This window comes from Artemia sp. Qi Xiang Cuo, chromosome 18 (genome assembly GCF_049724085.1).
Source record: "Artemia sp. Qi Xiang Cuo chromosome 18, ASM4972408v1, whole genome shotgun sequence".
In the NCBI taxonomy this organism is placed as follows: domain Eukaryota; kingdom Metazoa; phylum Arthropoda; class Branchiopoda; order Anostraca; family Artemiidae; genus Artemia; species Artemia sp. Qi Xiang Cuo.
The window spans coordinates 61862827-61883015 of record NC_142811.1 but is presented as its reverse complement, the minus strand read 5'-3'; the positions used below and the strand labels follow the sequence as shown (position 1 = coordinate 61883015).

At 34.0% G+C, this 20189-nt stretch overlaps 1 protein-coding gene and 1 long non-coding RNA gene across 5 annotated transcripts in view; both read right to left on the bottom strand.

Annotated features, from left to right (window-relative positions):
- Positions 1-20189, bottom strand: part of LOC148941748 (uncharacterized) — a 285992-nt gene that overhangs the window by 29797 nt on the left and 236006 nt on the right. The gene's annotated exons all lie outside the window — the stretch shown is intronic.
- LOC148941750 (uncharacterized) lies at positions 1873-19321 on the bottom strand. The gene is made up of 3 exons (XR_016143271.1): positions 19223-19321; positions 16692-16867; positions 1873-2475 (listed from the first exon to the last, which is right to left on the bottom strand). It is a non-coding gene; the product is annotated as an uncharacterized LOC148941750 (long non-coding RNA).

Genomic DNA, 20189 nt, shown 5'->3' with positions numbered 1-20189 from the left:
ATATTTTTAAAGTTCTACGGTATTGAATATTGTCATAATTGATTCCAAGGGTCTGAAAAAATGAGAAATACTAAGAAAAAAAATGGAATAAAAGTTATTTGAAATTGAAATAAGTCAGTGACTTTTAACCTACCCTATATTTGTTCTGTACTTCTAGACCATAACTCAATTCAAGGAAGTATTTGAATCTTTAAATTCAAAAACTAAGATCTATTCACTTTCAATATTCAAAAGGTTACTGACACTTTTTTAGTTAATATTTTTCAAAATTTCAATTCTACTAAATTAATTTTTGTTTCAAACATTGCAGGTTGTAACCATGACAGAAAATATGTACCATTTTAGAGGAAACGATGTGGTAACTGGAGACCTCATCATCCAAGATAACGCAGGTAGGGGCATATATTGGAATATTAATTAGCAGTTGTTTTGTTTTAACTACAATTTTTAAGAAGGATTCTTTTTTCTTTATTAGAGGCAACGCTATAGCATTGCCTATAATAAAGGTCATAAGGCTTCAATGTTTTATTATTTATTTTTTCTCCGAGGCGTCTCATATAGAGACTCTAGGCGGGTGGCCCCTATTAGGTTGTGTTTGTAACAAGTTGGGAGAACGCAGTCAAAACCAGGCTTATTGGCAATCACCTTTTTGTGTATTTTTTTTTTTCTCGCCAAATTTTCTCTCTCAAGGGAATTTCTGATTTAGTCCTATGATATTGTAGATAAATCATATAAAATATCTAATTTTGTTTGAGAATTTCCACTCTTTTAATGAAGTCGCCAGACACTACACTGTCAGTAGCACTGACAGTATTTAATCCCTATCTTCCCTTGTTAAATTACCGTAGATCCAACCTAAATAAATTTCCCTTTCGCTTTGCTCCTAAGAGCGAAATCGTCATAATTGTCTGTTTGTGCGCGAAAATTTTAAGATCTTAAAAACAAAGAGATAGAAAAATCTCAAGATGAAGAAAATAAACGGGACTACGGCAAACTAAACGGCACTATGAAAGGACAAACTAAAAAGACGTGGATATTGCACTATATGAAACAAGGTGTCTTCAACGCTAAGAAACAAGGATAAAATATAAAATAACCTAAAATTAAATAAAATCTAAAACCGAGAAAAAAACAACAACATATATAAATATATATATATATATATATATATATATATATATATATATATATATATATATATATATATATATATATATATATATATATATATATATATATATATATATACAATTGTTGTTACTATGATTGAGTACCACATAAACGAAATAGAGTTGCTTCAATGAGAACACAACCCCCCCCCCCCAAAAAAAAAAAATGTTTGTCTAACTCGTAAAAACCTAGCAAAAATGAGTATAAACAGATTTTTGATGCATCTTTTAAAGTCTTTTTTTAACCCCCCCCCCCCAAAAAAAAATCTTTTGTAACACCCCCTCCCCCCCCCCCCAAAAAAAAAATCCTGGATATGGCCCTGATTATAATACTACATTTTGGAAAATTAGAGAAACAGCTATGGAGAAGACATATTAATTAGGTGTGATCGCTTAACATACGGCAAACCTAACATAGATCTAAAAGAAAATAAATATATGAATGAAATTATCTCATATCAACTATATTCAATTTTGGATTTAAAATTTCTCTCATACCTAACATTTAGCATTATATTCGTAATTAACGACTAATAAAGATACTTATAAAAAATGTTTGTTTTCCATTTCGAACCAAATTGATTACGTTTCCAAAAACAAGGATTAATGCAAAAAGAAAAAAAGGACACAAATCAAAATGGAAAACATGACTTATTGTTAAAATTCACTTGAATACATCTTTGAAATTCGAAAGCTGGAAGGCCCAGGACAATTTACCCACTAGATAATCAGTACATTAAAGTCAAAACCAGGAAACAGTAAATGTTTTAATTCACACTATGTTTTCTTGCATGGACTTCTTTCAATTTGGCTTCAAAAGTTTAGTGCCTATACAACATTTTCACTGGTCAATTACTCTTCATATTTGTGTTTTAAAAAGGAAAAAAGAACAGGATTATAATTTATTGAAAATACGTAACAAATTGGGAACTGCAAATACTAAAAAAACTAATAAAAGCAAGGCAGATCACAAAGCGAGACTCAGAAAAAAGAAAAAATTAACTCGCTATACAACGCATTTTTCACATAAATGAAAGTCCCGCGTCTATTAAACAAATTCTGAATTCCTAAATTCACTACCTTTTATCATCTTTTTCAGCCGTCGGAAAAGAGGCACGACCACTGTCAATCCTCAACAAATATTCACTTGAGTAAAATACAGATTTAACTAATAATATATGCAATACAAATTGACACAAATTTAAAATAATCACATAAAAAGACACCTGCTTTTTTTTATCACTTTTAACCTTCAGTTATCGTCGGCTACCTCCATCTTTTTGACCCCACTATCACATCAAAAGATCTAAAACAAAATTATTATTAGCGACAAACTTAAATAAACATTTTCAATGACTAGATAAGAAAATACTCGAGAAGGTACTTCAACAGACTAATACTCATGAACAAGGCCGTATCCAGGTGGGGGGAGAGGGTTGAACCATATCTCAAGATCATGCAAGTCATTATTTTTTATTTTGCTTAATTGTCTGTGACTTATATTGAACAAACAGAAATTTGGAAAAAAGTTTCATTGAGTTAGTTCATTGAGATGTAGTCAGATGAATAAACTGTTCAACTACAAGCTCGGCTTTTGGGGCTACAATATCTGATGTATTTGTTTTTCTTTTACTCTTTCAGTTTCTGTTCTTTATTACTGAATTTATTTTTTCTTGGAGTAATAAAAAATGAAATGAATGGTCAGTTTGGCCTCCATTAGGCATTAGCTTTAACAATAAGGGCCTCAGAACACTTAATTTATTCTGAGAACTAGTCTGGCATAGCGGAACGCTACATTTCTCCTTTGATTAATCAACAAAAACGCAGCTCAAACAGTTTACAGTCAACTCAACAAAGGCAGCTTAAACAGTAAGAGATAAAAATGTTAACAATATTATATCTTTTTCCAGTGGTGTGTTAAACTACAAGCTGAATGGAAGAAGAATCCCAAAACTAATTCTTCTAACTCATAAAACCCTTTTAAAAATTGTTAGCTACTTTACTTTTTTCTATTAAAAATATCCGTTTCACTCGCCAGCCAGTTCACTCTTTTATCCTTTCGCTTCTACATAGACAATTTATAGCCGAATAGTTGGATATAATTTTGAGATTTCTTTGGCAGCGCAAAGCGCTACCTAAGTAAAGATCGACATGGGAACAATTTATGATCTATTGATTTTTTTAAACCAGGGCACTTGGTATAGAAGTTGTCATAGAAACATCAAAAGCGCCTAATTGGCTTGGAAATTGCAAGTTCTAGTTCCCTTTTTAATTGTCAAAAGTGATTGGAAGACAACCACCACCTCCCCGTCCCCATCATTTCCACAATTACGTCTAAACAAAATACATTTAATATATTTTCAGTTTCTTACTTAAAAAATGAAGGCTTTTGCTCGTTTTGAGTTTGACTCGGCCGTTTATTGTAATTTATATTCATTTTTAGTTTCATTTATGTATTGATGTTGATTTTTGGTAGCTTTACGCTTTGAAGATTATTTGACTTTATCTCTGATAGTTTTTTGCTTAATGAGCTCTAATTTTCTTTGAAAACCTTTTTAAAATTAATTTACATAAAGAGGCCTGATAATAGCGAAATAGTCTAGCTTACAATTAGGAAGCAAGACTTCCCTTAACCCCGTCTCTCTCAGGTCTCAGGCACCAATCCCCCTCCTTTTCTCTAAATAAAGTTCAGCAACTCCTATGCCATTACCCCCCTCCCCATTCAAGAAACAAGGTTATTAGCTGTCAATGGCAGGCAATCCTAGCTCACTAATTTTCTTCCTGTTTATACATAGATTAATTTCACAATCCAACCGGCTTGCTATTTTATCATTTCGTGTATATTTAAACTGTGCTCCAATTATCGACAGGTTGGCTATATTTAAGATGTTGATACATTAGGGGTTTAATATTTGCCAAATAATCCAAATTATGGGTGAAGAGAGAAGGGCAGCTGTGCCCCCCATATAACCTAGAATTGATAATAGATAAAGACTTTTCAGCCAAACCTTCAAAAGTTATCATGACTTCTATCTAAACTCAACTAGATTTAATGACTTCTAAGATAAAACATAAAATCGCGAAGAAAGGAAGAAAGCGAGGACAATAAATAGCCAGTGAAACAATATGCAAATATTTTGGTCAAGACATCCGCTTGACCGTCCTCAGTGCAAAATAAAATTGATGAAAATACAAAAAAAAAACTTAAAACAAAACACAAAACTAAAATAGGATGACTCTTTCTGAGTAACGGTGAAAGGGTAACTGAATAAATATCCCAAGTCTAAATGGCATTTCACTATTTCATCTTACATAAAGCACTCTTAAAGACTAATCGCTTTACAGGTAGATTATTATCAGAGATTCTATTTGATTGCACAACATAATTTTGTGAATGTATGTAAAGAATTAATAATTTCATCATAAATCGGACTTAGAAAAGTTTTTCCAGTGCCTCTATTGAGAGCTACCTTTGGCTATTGAGAGTGCCTCCCTGAAAACTTGCTTGAGACCTTTAACAGGGCAACAATGGAAGTTTTGTCAAACAAAATGAAATGGTGTGGATTGCCGTACACATGTTGAAATTAGGCGGAATAAAAAATCTCAGACCTTTGGCTTAGCCCTCAGCTAACCATGGCCTTGTCGATTGAGGACCTATGTTTTGATTTCGAATGGGGCAGGTTTTATCTTTGCCGCTGTTGTAGGAGACAATGTTCTCTAACAATTTAAAAAACTACGAATTACTATTTGCTTTTCTTTGCAAATATAAGGTATACTTAAAATTACTGGCAATTTAAAATGTTCACCAATGGAAAAACTCATTTCTAAATCCTAAGCCTCTACAGAGGTGACCTAAAAGAATTGAAAAACTGTATGCTTGCCCCCCCAAGTTTTCATGGAAGTTTCAACTGAATTTTTCAGTCGTAAAACAACACATGGTGATCTTACGAAAAAAGGAAATAAAATTCATGACGTTTCTAACAGAACCTAATATGTAATCTAAAAATTTGAAAGGGTGCTTCACTTGTATGCATTTTTTGGTTTTATTCAAAGAATACAGAAAATTCATACTTTGTATGCATAAAAATTTCATGTGGGCAAGTGGAAAATAGCACTTAAGTGACCTGGATTAGATAAGTTTTTTATATACAAAAAATTATATAAATAAATTTCAAAGGGTTTTAAGGGCTTATATACATAAAATTTAAAAATTTTTTCATCTGTAAGCCCTCATTGGAGCTTATTCAAAGAGCTTGATTTTTCTTATCAAACAGTTCGTGGTAACGAACTGTAAGTAAGGAGCGACCCGGCTCAATGGTAACCGAAACTCTAGAAAACGGGTTTTTGATACGAATAGATATATCAAAAGAATTATATTTCAATGCTGATTTCAAATATATAACTTTCATCAAGTTTAGTGCTACCCATCAAAAGTTACGCGCCTGAGAAAATTTGGCTGATTTTCAAAAAAAAGGGGAAAGACCCCCTAAAATCTATAGAACCTTAATGAGAATCACACCATCATATTCAGCATACCAGAGAACCCTACTGTAGTGGTTTCAAACTCCTATATACAAAAATGTGGAATTTTGCATTTTTTGCCAGAATAAAGATCACGGATGCGTGTTTATTTTTTTTTTTTTTTTTTTTTTTTTTTTTTGTTTTTTTTTTCCCAGGGGTGATTGTATCGACCCAGTTGTCCTAGAATATCGTGGGATGGCTCATTGGAATGGAAATTAAAAGTTCTATTGCCCTTTTTAAGTGATAAAAAAAAATGGAGGGCAACTAGGCCCCCTTCCCACACTTATTTTTTTCCCAAAGTCACCTGATCAAAATTTTGAGATAGCCATTTTGTTCAGCATGGTCGAAAATATGATAAATATGTCTTTTAGGATGACTTAATCCCCCGAAGTTCCCAGAGAGAGGGCTAAAAGTTATGAACTTTACCCAATGTTAACATACAGTATTGGTTATTGGGAAGTATACAGACGTTTTCAGGAGGTTTTTTTTCTGGTAGTGGGAGGGAAGGGTGGTTCGGTGGTTATGTTGGAGGATCTGTTCATGAAGGAAGTTTTCATGGGGGAAGGGAAATTGCCATGAAGGGGGCGCTGGACTTGCCAGCATTATTTATTGGTTATTGGGAAGTATACAACCATTTTCAGGAAGGATTTTTTCTGGAGGGGGGGGGCTAGACGAGGGGGTTAATCTGGAGAATATTTCCGTGGAGGATGTTTCTTTGGGGTAAGGGACATTTCTATGAAGGGGGCGCCGGATTTCCAAGCATTATTTAAAAAACGATCAGAAATTAAATAAAAAAAAACAAGTTTTTTCAACTGAAATGTAAGAAGGAATATTAGAATTTAAAACGAACAGAAATTATAACGTATGTGAGGGGGTTCTCCCCCAAGTCAATACCTCGCTCTTTACGCTACAGTTTTTTTTAGTGCTTTCAAAAGAGCTATCTATTCTAATTAAACGGCCTTTGTGATTCAGGGGTTTGTGAATCAAAATTTTTTTGAACTTTTAACGTAAAGAGCGTGGTATTGACTAAGGGGAGAACCCCCTCATATACGTAATAACATATACGTAATAAAAAAAAACAATAAAAAACAAGCGATACGGCTCAATAGTAATCGAAACTTTTAAAAACGGAATTTTGATGTCAATAAATGTATCAAAAGAATGTGTTTATAATGCTGATTCTAAATATATAAATTTTATTAAGTTTAGTGTTACTCATCAAAGGCTACGAGCTTCAGAAAATTGACTAGATTTTTTAAAGAGGGGGGAAATATCCCCTGCATTAACTAAAAAAAGATCAGAACTTAAATAAAAAAAAAACAAGTTTTTTAAACTGAAAGTAAGGGGCGACATTAAAACTTAAAACGAACAGAAATTATTCCGTATATGAAAGGGGCTGTCCCCTCCTCAACGCCTCGCTCTTTACGCTAAAGTTTTTTATTGTTTTAAAAAATAAAGTTGTGAGACAGAGTCAAACTTTAGCGTAAAGAGCGAGGCGTTGAGGAGGGGACAGCCCCTTTCATATACGGAATAAAATTAAACAAGTTTCGAGAAAGCCATTTAACTAAATAAAAGTAAATTAATATGAAAATTTTGTTTTAATTATTCATGTACGGTGAGCGAAGATCGAAACCTGCATTTATTCAAAAACGTTCAAAAATTAAAGAAAAAAAACAAGTTTTTTAAACTGAAAGTAAGGAGCGACATTAAAACTTAAAACGAACAGAAATTATTCTGTACATGAAAGAGACTGTCCCCTCCGCAACGCCTCGCTCTTTACGCTAAAGTTTGACTCTGTCTCACAACTTTATTTTTTAAAACAATAAAAAACTTTACCGTACAGAGCGTGGCGTTGAGGAGGGGGCAGTCTCTTTCATATACAGAATAAGCCTATTACAATGGTGCGGATTTTTAAAAAATGTCCTTAAACGAATTTTTAATAAAAAATCGAGTAAATTTTTATTTAATCGAAAAAAATTTTTTATTTAATTTTTTTATTTAATTTTTTAATTTAATTTTTATTTAATCGAAAAAATTTTTCGAGTAATAAAAAATCGAGTAATAAAAAATCGAGTAAATTTTTATTTAATCGAAAAAATTTTTTTATTTAATTTTTTAATTTAATTTTTTAAAAAAAATTTTATTTAATCGAAAAAATTTTTTAATCGAATTAATTTTTCGAAAAAATTTCGATTAATCGAAAAATTTTTATTTAATCGAAAAATTTTTTCGAGTAATAAAAAATCGAGTAATAAAAAATCGAGTAAATTTTTATTTAATCGAAAAAATTTTTTTATTTAATTTTTTAATTTAATTTTTTAAAAAAAATTTTATTTAATCGAAAAAATTTTTTTATTTAATTTTTTTCGATTAAATAAAAAAAACAAGTTTTTTGAAAGGGGCTGTCCCCTCCTCAACGCCTCGCTCTTTACGCTAAAGTTTTTTATTGTTTTAAAAAATAAAGTTGTGAGACAGAGTCAAACTTTAGCGTAAAGAGCGAGGCGTTGAGGAGGGGACAGCCCCTTTCATATACGGAATAAAATTACACAAGTTTCGAGAAAGCCATTTAACTAAATAAAAGTAAATTAATGTGAAAATTTTGTTTTAATTATTAATGTACGGTGAGCCAAGATCGAAACCTGCATTTATTCAAAAACTTTCAAAAATTAAATAAAAAAAAACAAGTTTCTTAAACTGAAAGTAAGGAGCGACATTAAAACTTAAAACGAACAGAAATTATTCCGTATATGAAAGGGACTGTCCCCTCCGCAACGCCTCGCTCTTTACGCTAAAGTTTGACTCTGTCTCACAAATTTATTTTTTAAAACAATAAAAAACTTTAGCGTACAGAGCGAGGCGTTGAGGAGGGGGCAGTCTCTTTCATATACAGAATAAGCCTATTACAATGGTGCGGATTTTTAAAAAATGTCCTTAAACGAATTTTTAATAAAAAATCGAGTAAATTTTTATTTAATCGAAAAAATTTTTTTATTTAATTTTTTTCGATTAAATAAAAAAAAACAAGTTTTTTGAAACACATTTAAACATATTATGTTTCCAGTAAAGCGCACATTATGTTCTGGTCTTGAGAAGGCATGGGGGTCATCAGCCCTACTATTGTTAGTTTTTGCTCGTTTCGAGTTTGACTCGGCTATTTATTCTAACTTCTGTTCATTTTGAGTTTCATTTATTTATTGATAGTGGTTTGTGGTAGTTTTACGCTTGGATGATTACTTGACTTCATTTCTGCCCAATTTTGGCTTAATGGTGCTGTTTAGTTTTCTTTGAAAAACTTGTTTTATGGAAAAAGTTTTTTAGATTAATTTCTGTTCGTTTTTTATTGACAGTAATTTTTATGCAATAAAAATTTATATCTTTTCGTTTTTTTTTCTATAAAAAATATTCTATAATATAATTTGGCATAATTGTGGGGATTTGACATGCCCAATATCCCTAAAGAAATAGTTACTGGAACGTTCTACTATGCTCAACAAAATAGTTGTCTCAAAATTTTGACTAGATGTTTTTGGGAAATAAATTGGCTTGACAGACGGGCTGATTGCCCTCCAATCTCTTTTCAGTCTTAGAAAGGACCCTAGAACTTTTAATTTTGAATCAAATTAGCTTCTTTAAATGTTTCACTGATATTTCTAGCTATTATAGAGTGGTGCTGCCTATGATATTGCTTATATGTCTTTTTGAAAACCTGCATGTATACAGTTTTTTCGTTTAATTGGAACGCCCCCTAAACACTTCCTAGAAGTTTCACCTTAATACTCTTAGTGTCATTAGTTACAGTAACTGCAGTTGTAGTGCTAAAAGTATACACATAGTGCCTTCTGGCTAGTTCAAAATTCCCCACAACTTACTCTTAAGGATCTAACTTAATAATATAAGTTGTTCTTGAGATATTACTTTTTTACCTTTTTGAAAGTCCACATGCTCATAGTTTGTTTTGATTTAATTCAACGTTCGCCTAAATTTTTTTATATTTGTTTACTGAAGACCTTGTTATATCCTCTTTGGTCTATTGGCTACAAATGTGTTTGGGAAAAAAAGTATATCAGGGGGGGGCTATTTTCTCCCCATCAAGATTGAATCTTAAAATAGAACTACAGCTATGCATTTCAAATCAAATGAGCCTCCTCTAAAGTTGACAAGACCTCATCTTCCTAAAAACCTTACATCCCCCCGGGGCATAACTTAAAACCCTTTCCCCTCTACTCTGGGGGGTTGTGTCAACCCCAAAGACTAGGTTAGGAGATCTTTGGACTATTTTTTAACAAATAGCTATCTTATAATTTCTATCGGATGCATTTGGGGAAAATGTGACGTGGGGCTGAGGTATAGCTGCCCTATACCGATAAATTTGACTCTTAAAATGGCTCTACAACTTCCGTTTTCCTATCCAATGAGTCCCCTCCGAAGTTCATACGACCACCTTTTCCATAAAAACCTTAACTGCCCTCGGGGCATACCTTACAACCCTTGCCCTGAGAACTGTGAGGGGGTTCTCATCCTCAAAGACATCATTTCTGGACTTTTAAACGATGTCAAACAAAATAACTATTCGAAATTTTGACTGGAAGTGTTTGGAGAAATGATGGGCGTGGGAGGGGGGATAGTTGCCCTCCAATCGCTTTTCACTATTAAAGAGGGCACTAGCCCTCTCAATTACCAACCGACTGAGCCCTTTTCGAAGTTTCTACGACAACAAATGGCCATCTTAAAATTTCTATCAGATGCGTTTCGGGAAAATACAACGTTTGTCTGTGTATGTGGAGGGGGGGGGGTATTTGCCTTCTGATCACTTTGACTCTTAAAAAACACTATAACTAACACCATAACTCAAAAAAGCACTATAACTGGTTGCCCTGCATGAGTTCTTTTTGAAGTTCCTATGACATTTCTTTCTATAAGAAGTGCCCTGGTCAAAAAAACAAAACCTGATCGGCTAGTTTAGCTTTGATAACATTCAAAATCCGAACTTTTCATTACAACATATTTGTTGTGAACTTTTCATTCTCAGTTTTCAAAGCCGTCCTGGCTAAGTGGACGTGCGCTGGGTTGAGAGTTCTTTGTCCAAGGGGCACGGGTTTGATCCCTGGCGGCGCCAGTTTCTTGGTTTGGGACGCGGGTCAGTGGTGTGATCCTGTACCTCCAAAACTGCATAATTCCGTTTGAAAACAATATAAAACTATAAGGTACTTGTTAATTATTCAGAACACACCCAAGAAGTGAAGTTAGGTTAATCCTAATGAAATATGCTAAATCTGATGAATATATAATACTTTATGGTACTAGTGCATTAGATGGTTACTTTTATATCCTATGCAAGGAAACCAGTCATGCAATGACAGACGAAAGCCGCCAGAGACCGGTTATTTTCAAAAAGACCGCTATTAAGAAATGGAATGCAGAGCAGTTTTTATTGCGTTTACGATATTTAAACTATTGTTTTTTGGGGGTTTAGGGGGAGAAAGGTACCTAGGTTATGTTACGTATTTAATATATGCTATGCTGTACCCCCTCCCCCCAATGTGCAAATATATAGCCCAAATTTGTCTTTAAACTATTATATATTCATCCTATTTTATTTCATTTGCATTAACCAAACTTGACTTTTTAGAAGTGGCCATCTAATGCACCAGTACCAACTTTATTAACAAAATAATGGGACCTATAGCAGAAAATTATGGAAAGCAGGCCGCCCAGAAAACGTTGTATTAAATACCTAACCCAACCCCCAACCAATTCTATATATTAAATACTTAATTAAAATATACATACATCGTAGTTTTTCTCACTTAAAATAGACAAATTATAACCGATTGCAGAGAAGCAAACCGGTTTTGTCAGATCTTACAGAGCGAAATTACCGTGTGTGTTCTGAATAATCAACAAGTACCAACAATGATTTCCCTTCCCGATGTAAAATCGATCATATATGAAGTTGATTTTGAAAATTAATAAATACCCCAAAAAGACCTTTTAACTTTTCAATTATCAGAATAATTGTAGCTAACAAGCTTTGCATGCAGACCCGCTGTCCATTGAAAAATTAAAAGGCCCCTTGAGTATTTACTAATATTTACTAATTTTATATAAATAAAATAGGATGAATATATAATAGTTTAGAAACAAATTTTGGGCTATATATTTGCACATAAGGGGGTACCTTTCTAACCTAGGTACCTTTCTCCCCCTAAACCCCAAAAAACAATAGTTTAAATATCGTAAACGCAATAAAAACTGCTCTGCATTCCATTTCTTAATAGCGGTCTCTTTGAAATGATTATCAAAGATTTGAAAGACTTTCAATTTTTCAAGTACAGCGGGTCTGCATGCAAAACGTGTTAGCTACAATTATCCTGATATTATGAAGTAAGAATTGTTTTTTTACTTCACACTGTCAAAATACTTTACTATATAATACTATAAAAGTACTATAAGATACTTTATAGTACTATAAAGGTAAATATATACTAAAGAAAACTTATCCGTTTCTGGTGATGCCTAAATTATGCAGGCACTAATTATGCAGTAAACACTCCCAAAAACTATCTAGTGTACTATACAATATTTTAAAGTGAAAATTCTTCGGTTGTATTAAATCTAAAACGTTACTTGTATGATAGAGCCCCCACCGCTCACGTTGTTCATTCATTGACGCATTATAGAACCGGTTTTTTTTTCGTTATTTTCTTTCAGCTTAGCGTGAGACAAGACAAAAAGAAGTGACAAAATAGATGGAAAATATATAATTTGGGCTATATATTTGTACATTGGGGTGAGGGTAAAGTATTTGGACAGTGTGAAGTTATAAAACAATTCTTACTGCATAACATTCTGAATAATTGTACCTAATACATTAGGCATGCAGACCCGCTATACTTTACCCCACCCCCCGAATGTGCAAATATATAGCCCAAATTTGGTTCTAAGGTTTTATATTTTTATAATAATTAGGTATATTTCGTTAGGATTGAGCGTCAGAGAAACATTTTAGAAGAATATTAGGCAGGGATTATATCATACAAGTACCTCCAAAACTACATAATTCCGTTTGAAAACAATATAAAACTATGAGGTACTTGTTATAAGGAACACACTCAAGAAGTGAAGTTAGGTTAATCCTAATGAAATATACTAAATTTGATGAAAATATAATACTTTATTAACAAAATAATGGGAACTATAGCAGAAAATTATGGAAAGCAGGCCGCCCAAAAAACGTTATATGAAATACTTAATTAAAATATACACACATCGTAGTTTTTCTCACTCAAAATAGCCAAATCATAACCGATTGCAGAGGCAAACCGGTTTTGTCAGATCTTGCAGAGCGAAATTACCGTGTGTGTTCTGAATAATCAACAAGTACCGACTATGATTTCCCTTCCCGATGTAAAATCGATCATATATGAAGTTGATTTTGAAAATTAGTAAATACTCAAAAGGGGCCTTTTAATTTTTCAGTGGACAGCATAAGATTTACGAAGAAACAAGTGTTTCCTACTCATTTGAAAATTTTAGATTTGGTAATCTAAATCTTCTTCAGAGACTGACAAGCAGTTCAGTTACAGACTAAAATTTGGGAAGAAGAACAAGATTATTTTTATGGACCACACCAAAATGTAATGACCGATTCGGAAAATCAAGCTTACTAAACAAACTCTTTGCTGCTACAAAACTTGTGCAACCATGATTAGTCAACAAATCCAAAGTGAATTTTAATATAGTTGATGTCACTATATAAATAAAACGATAAGATCAGTACAGTCAAATGAGTGACTGAAATAAAACCGGTTTTTCAAAACTTGGCTTCTTTCCTGAACACACAGAAGGTATTCAAGTTGGTAAACAAAATGGGATTCAGATTCGGCTAAATCGTTAAAGAAATGAGTTATAAACCGAATGCTTTATTGGCCCTTTCTAAAACCAGAATTACGAAATGTCACGTTTTAGAATTAAGCGTTAATCCGATAACATGGACAAAATAGCAAAGAATCGAAGGGGAGCGGAGAAAAGCTTTTTGGGAATTGTGAACTTTCTATGGTAAAGGGCTGTGTGCATGATCCCCTTCGCCATGTGGCGCCGACCCTGCCTCCATGTTTTCTATGGGCATCCATCCCACTAGCATGGCCAAGATTTTTCTTGGGGGAGCAAGGAGGATAATCAGCTAAATATTTACTTGTGTGAGTGTAAATACTACACAAAACTTTTTGAACTCATTTTGAATAAACTCTTCTTGTTTTTTTACTTATTTACGAACTCTTAGCGACAAAGCCGTATTTAAGGCTTTGACGCTTCCAGGTCCAAGAGTTTTCGCCGCTCCGTTTTTGCGAGATTTTTGGAGAAATCCCCGAAAATTCGAGGAAAGTGTAAGCACTGAACAGAACGCAACTGATGAGATAAAAGTAATGAAAGAGAAGCGTTACCGAACTTCAGCTGTCATTCAAATGAGACATATTATAGTTTATAAATGGCCACGGAATTTCTGTGACGTTTGAAAATCACTTTTCTGTGAATAGGCAGTGCCACGATTGAGTGCATCTGGTTTTGGACAAAAATCGCATTCCAGTTTTTGTTAAGAAATCGCAGTCCAGTTTTTGTTAAGAAAATAAATCCCTTAGTGATAATTTATTGTGCCCCCTGTCATTGTGTGCCCCTTGACCCGGACCTATTGGTAAATCCTGGCCTGCTTGGGATTGACCCTCCTTTCGTATGCACCCTACCCCCTTATGATAAACCAGCAGTACAAATTAGAGAAATTCCACTGTATATGATCCTCAAATGTGGAGAAGAGGTCATAAGAGAATATTCAAAGGAAGTGGGAACTTCATGGGAGGGAGTGCAATGAATCTATGAACAGGGTAATGTGAAGGAGTGTACACAGCTGTGTTAGCCTTGGGCAGTTTGATGCTGCAATTAGTTGTTAGTAGTAACTCAAGCTCAAAAATAAAATCTAATGTAATCTATCCAGCCCTTTGGGTCCTTGATTATAAGATACACTGTCATACGACAATGGGGTTTAGAATGTCTACACACTCTAAGTTCAATACAGCAGAGGTCGGATTCCCCTGTGTAGTTAAACATTAGCCCTGGGAACAATTCGTGGTTACATATATATATTTTCAGGTGAACAACTTCTGCATGATCACGCCCGATTAAAAAAAAATTAAATAAATCTTGCCAGTAAGTTAAAATTTAAACTTGCTTAAGCAAATGAAGAACCTTGTGAAAAAGATAAAAAAAAATTGTTAACCAAAATAAAACCACAAAGGGTGATGGAAAAACACTTGGACGTACTTATACTGAAGACATTAAGCCCATGATCGAGTTTGGAGGCATGACTTTATTCCCAGGACTAATCTTTAGTTGTGCACAAGCAAAGAATTTTTTATTTAAACACTTGAAATTGCGACGTGGGAGTTAACACATCTTCATTATCCAGGGCGAATGCCAACCACAAGCTTACGTGACACTGTCACGTTTCTCGGCCACATCAAAAATGTTTCCATATCTTTTCGTAATTAAATGTTGGTAAAATACGAAAAGTAAAACGAGCAAGGAGCCTCGGAGCTTTATTTTTGCTCTACTGTGAAATTTCATATTAAATTTTGTTCTGCTGCGACAGCAAAGAGCGTTAGAATAGAAACGCAAGTCATAGACTAATGTGAGGATACTAGATGTCACGGATATGACAGCGGTTAAATATTGTTCTTATAGTGGACCTTCTGATAGGTCGTAGATAAGCCAGATGTTTTTCGGAGAAAGCAGATAAGCATAGTTATGGCTACACGTTTCAATCACGATATAAATAAAAAACAAGCTTTAAAAAAAATGTGATTTGACCCCATTTGCTAGGGCTACACTGAAAGAAAAAACCAATGGTTAATTCACGTTCTAAGGATGATGGGTTGAAAAAAAAATATCATGTTTTTAGGCAATCCAGTTTGGGGCAAACGAAAAGGAGCACGTCCACCAACAGGGTGGGAAGAGTCAAAAGAGCAGCTAAAATCTTTATAGGAAAGAGTAACGAGTAGGGCTATGAACAAACTGGGGGGAGGAGGAGCGTGCACAGGTGTATTGACATCAGTAGCTTGGACTTACAACTATCATTCAGTGGTAGTAGTACTGTGAAACTTAACTGATCTAGTTTAAGAGCGTAGTACACACGTTATATTTTAAATCTAATTTATACCTGCAATCAAGTATTGATAGTTATTTAATTAACTTCTATATTTCGGTTTGTTCTAAAATTTGATGCGAAAACCACATGACAACTATATGATATCTAATTTTTGGGGTTTAAATCTTCAAACTTCACTTTCTCCATTTCAGATTAGACTGAATTGGATGCATTTTTGCACACGAGACCTGAGTCCACTTTAGAATCGACATTGAAGAGGCAAAATTAAATCGCCAGACTGCTAATTGAAAGGTCAGCAAAAGCCAAACCCCTGGAATTGGTTAGCATGTATCTGACACCTTTAGAAATCTTGATTCGATCTTGTCTAGCAACGGTGCTTGGAAATTTAAGAGCGGAAAATAATAATGTTTATTGCCCTTCGTCTGTTTCTTTGGAGGCAACTGAATGGATCCTATTTTCATTAAGTGGATTATTTTGTCAATTTATTTAGTGTATTAATCTATTTAACTATATGAATTTATTAAGTGGATTAATTTCTACTAGAATCCATTTGCACTGTCATGACGTTTATTTCTTCTAGTTAATTATGAAAACAAAATTATCATTGAAAAAGCAAGATTTTTCTCTTTTTCTTTACACTATATGAAAGGAGTATACCCCCCTCACAAAAAAGAAATTGCCCACTAATGTTTTGGATAACTCAATTGAAGTTGAAAAAAACAAAAGCTTCATTCATCCCCCTCCCCCAAAAGAGGCTCGAAATTTGGATTCTAGTTTCACGAGCGAATTATGAAAACAGCTAGAGTTGGAAAATATACTCTGTATAAAAAAAATTATGGCCATACCTCCTTCAGAGAGCGATAGCTGGATAAAGATAACTGCACACACTATTAGTAAGATTTTGGTCCTGGAACTATGAAAGAGCATCATCTTTCTATCAAGAACTGCTTTAACACAAATTTAAAATATGACTATTTATCCTCAACAGACGACAGCAAACATATCCAAGGAATGTGCCTCCCTAGAAAATAAAAATGAAGTCCTTTAAAACACGTTCAGCGAATTCATGAGGAGAGGGTAACATTTTTCATAGGGAAAATCATGATTGAAGTTAAATTGCCCCCTGTGCTGCAGGTTTGCTCATATACAAAGGTATACAAACGTCCGCCCTAACTAGGGGGTTTTCCGGAACTTGTCTTTTATCTTGACCCCTCTCAAGAAGTGAAGTTAGGTTAATCTTAATCAAATACACCAAAATAGCATGAAAATAAAATAGCTTTTGTAACAAAATTATGGAAACTAAAACAGAGAATTATGGAAATCAGAGCGCCCAGAACGTATTATATGGAATATCGGTACTTTCGCATTATCCGGGTCTCTCTGAAAAGTCAAGTGTGGTTAATGCTAATGAAATAAAATAGGATGAATATATAATAGTTTAGAAACAAATTTGGGCTATATATTTGCACATTCGGGGGGGGGGGGTAAAGAATAGCATATATTAAATACGTAACCTAACCTAACCTAGGTACCTTCCCCCCTAAAATCCAAAAAACCATCGTTTAATCTTATACGCAATGCAAACCACGCTATCATTGCCTAGTCTACAGCGGTTATCATGTCAAAAACGGGTTTTATCACTGCCTTCTCTATAGTGATTAAGCCGAGAGGCCCGGATAATGCGAAAGTACCGAAATACCTAACCCAGCCAACTCTATATATCAGATATTTAATTAAAATATACCTATATAGTAGTTTATCTCACTCAGGCTAGGCTAATTATAACGAAATACAGACAAAGCAACCGGTTTTACTCAGATCGAGAACTTGAGTGTGGTCGAAATAAAAGACAAGTACCGATTTTCCTAGTAGGAGGGGTTAAAAAGCCTGAAAATGTAGGTCTATACATCCCAGTTGATTCTGAGGTGTTCCTTGGGCTGGTTATAAGAACGAATTCCCCTTCCATCATCTTTTGCACACAAATGGAGAACCCCATCGATCCCCTGTACACAAACGGAGAACATCTCCCCACCCACTGTATGCAAGTGGAGAACCTCCCACCCCAAGACCGTACCTTCCCTGGTAAATTTTTGGCAGTTCATATTATTAAGTTATAAATAAAGTAAACATACTATTCGGTGCCTTTTTTATGCTCTTTTCTTATGCTATTTTGAATATAACTATCATTTTTGTCGGAATTGAATTTTACCCCCACCCCTAACCAATTCAGGGTATATATTTGCACATTACGGGGTGGGGAAATTTTATTTCTTATGTAAATGAGAGGTAAGTTTAAACCTTCCCCCCATACCCCCTAATGTGCAAATCTATACCCTGAATTGGTATATATCGGGGTGGGGGTAAAATTTACTTCCAGCAAAAATGATTATTATATTTGGAAAGAGCATAAAAAAAGGTATTGAGTGTGTTTAGGCTACTTTATTCACAAGTCAATAATATAAAAAATTTACCATTTAAACTTTCCCCCCACCCATCTAATGTGCAAATATATACCCTGATTTGGTATAGCCTATATAGGGGTGGGGGTTAAAATCATTTCCAACAAAATGGGTAAATTTTTGCCAAATCATATTATTGACTTACGAATAAAGTAAACATACCACTCGATGCCTTTTTTATGCTCTTTTCAAATACAATAATCTTTTTTGTCGGAAATGAATTTTACCCCCACCCCTATATATACCAATTCAGGGTAGGCTATATATTTGCACCGTAGGGGGGGGGGGGTTAAAGTTTGAACTTACCTCCCATTTAGATCAGAAATAAAATTTGCCCCCACCCCACCTAATGTGCAAATATATACCCGTATTTGTTATATATCCGGGTGGGGTTAAAATTAATTTCCAACGAAAATGATTCGGCCTATTATACTTGGAAAGAGCATAAAAAAGGCATCGAGTGGTATTTTTACTTAGGCCCTATTTGTAAGTCAATAATATGAATAACGAAAAATTTACTGTTTTCAGTATCCTATTGTAGAGAAATGTAAGGGCGCAAAGCTCCTTGTTTTCCAGATGGGACTGGGTTTCTTATTCAAATTTAGTTTTGTTCAAATAGTCCTATGCCAAATTTTTGTAGGCTTTGTAGCATTCTCCTTGTTTTGCCCCTACATGCACAACTTCTTTTTGATCATCTAAGGTTATATTTTGGGTATAATTTATTACAAATATAATAATCATTTTTGTCGGAAAGGAATTTTACCCCCACCCTTATATATACCAATTCAGGGTATATATTTGCATATTTCGGCCAATGTACTGGCATAGGCTAAGTGTCTGTTTAAACACCTGAAAAATAGCCTACAATCTGGATACAAATGAAACACTTTGAAAATGCTATGTCTTTTTATAGTTACCTTGTTTTGTTTGGGAGGGGAGCGCTTTCACCTTCAGCAATAATAAAAATTATCCAAACTTCGATACTATTCTAAAAACAATTCAACATCCTCTTACTACAGTAACTAAAATTCAACTAACGTAATTTTGAATTTAAAATGTGCTGAAATGCGAATTTAGAGTCATCTAGAAATATAAATTATAGATGACAGCTCAAACCCATTGACAGTTTTTGTAACCCCAAATCAACGGCTTTTCCACCTTCGTCCTGGGAGGGAGGGGATAGTACCGACCCATTATTGTTCTATTAGGTAGGCTTAAAGAGGAAAAACTAGAAACTCATATCAGTGAATACTCTTCGGCTTCAACAAGGGTTTAATAGGAATTGAAAATGCAGCAGTATTAGCCAGAAGAACTATAAAATCCTAAACAATCCAATTTTAATTTGTTAAAATCTGGACTCCAATTTAAAAATAGTTTACTACTTTTAAAAGCAGTTTACAGTCTGCTTTTACCCAGATCCAAGCAAAAGTTTCCTGAAAGTAAACATGCTATTGTGTTATTAGCTTAATCTGGATTATAAAATAGTTAGGACTGGATCAGCCTGCAGAAGACAGTATAATTTTTTAAAAGACTGTACCCAACCGATTGTCACCTATTGTGCCCTCTCGGTAGGGATGACTCTTTCATTGTCGATCTAGTGTAAATTAAAAGTAAGTATGAGGTTAAAAAAATGAACAAAATAGTTTTTATTTTATTTTCACACTAGAAAATAAAACTAGTGCGTTTATTTTCTTTTAATTGACTCGATGGTTTTGCTGGTAACACTAGATGGCGCTGGGTTTATTTCTGAGTCAAGTCGGAGTTTCCCCTTTTGTCAGTTCTCAGAGCGGCGTAGCTAGGAAGGTCAAGGAGAACGGGTGCCCCTTTTTTTTTCATTCAACACTATGGTGTGGGGAGGGTATTAACTGACATCGTCCCCGGGTG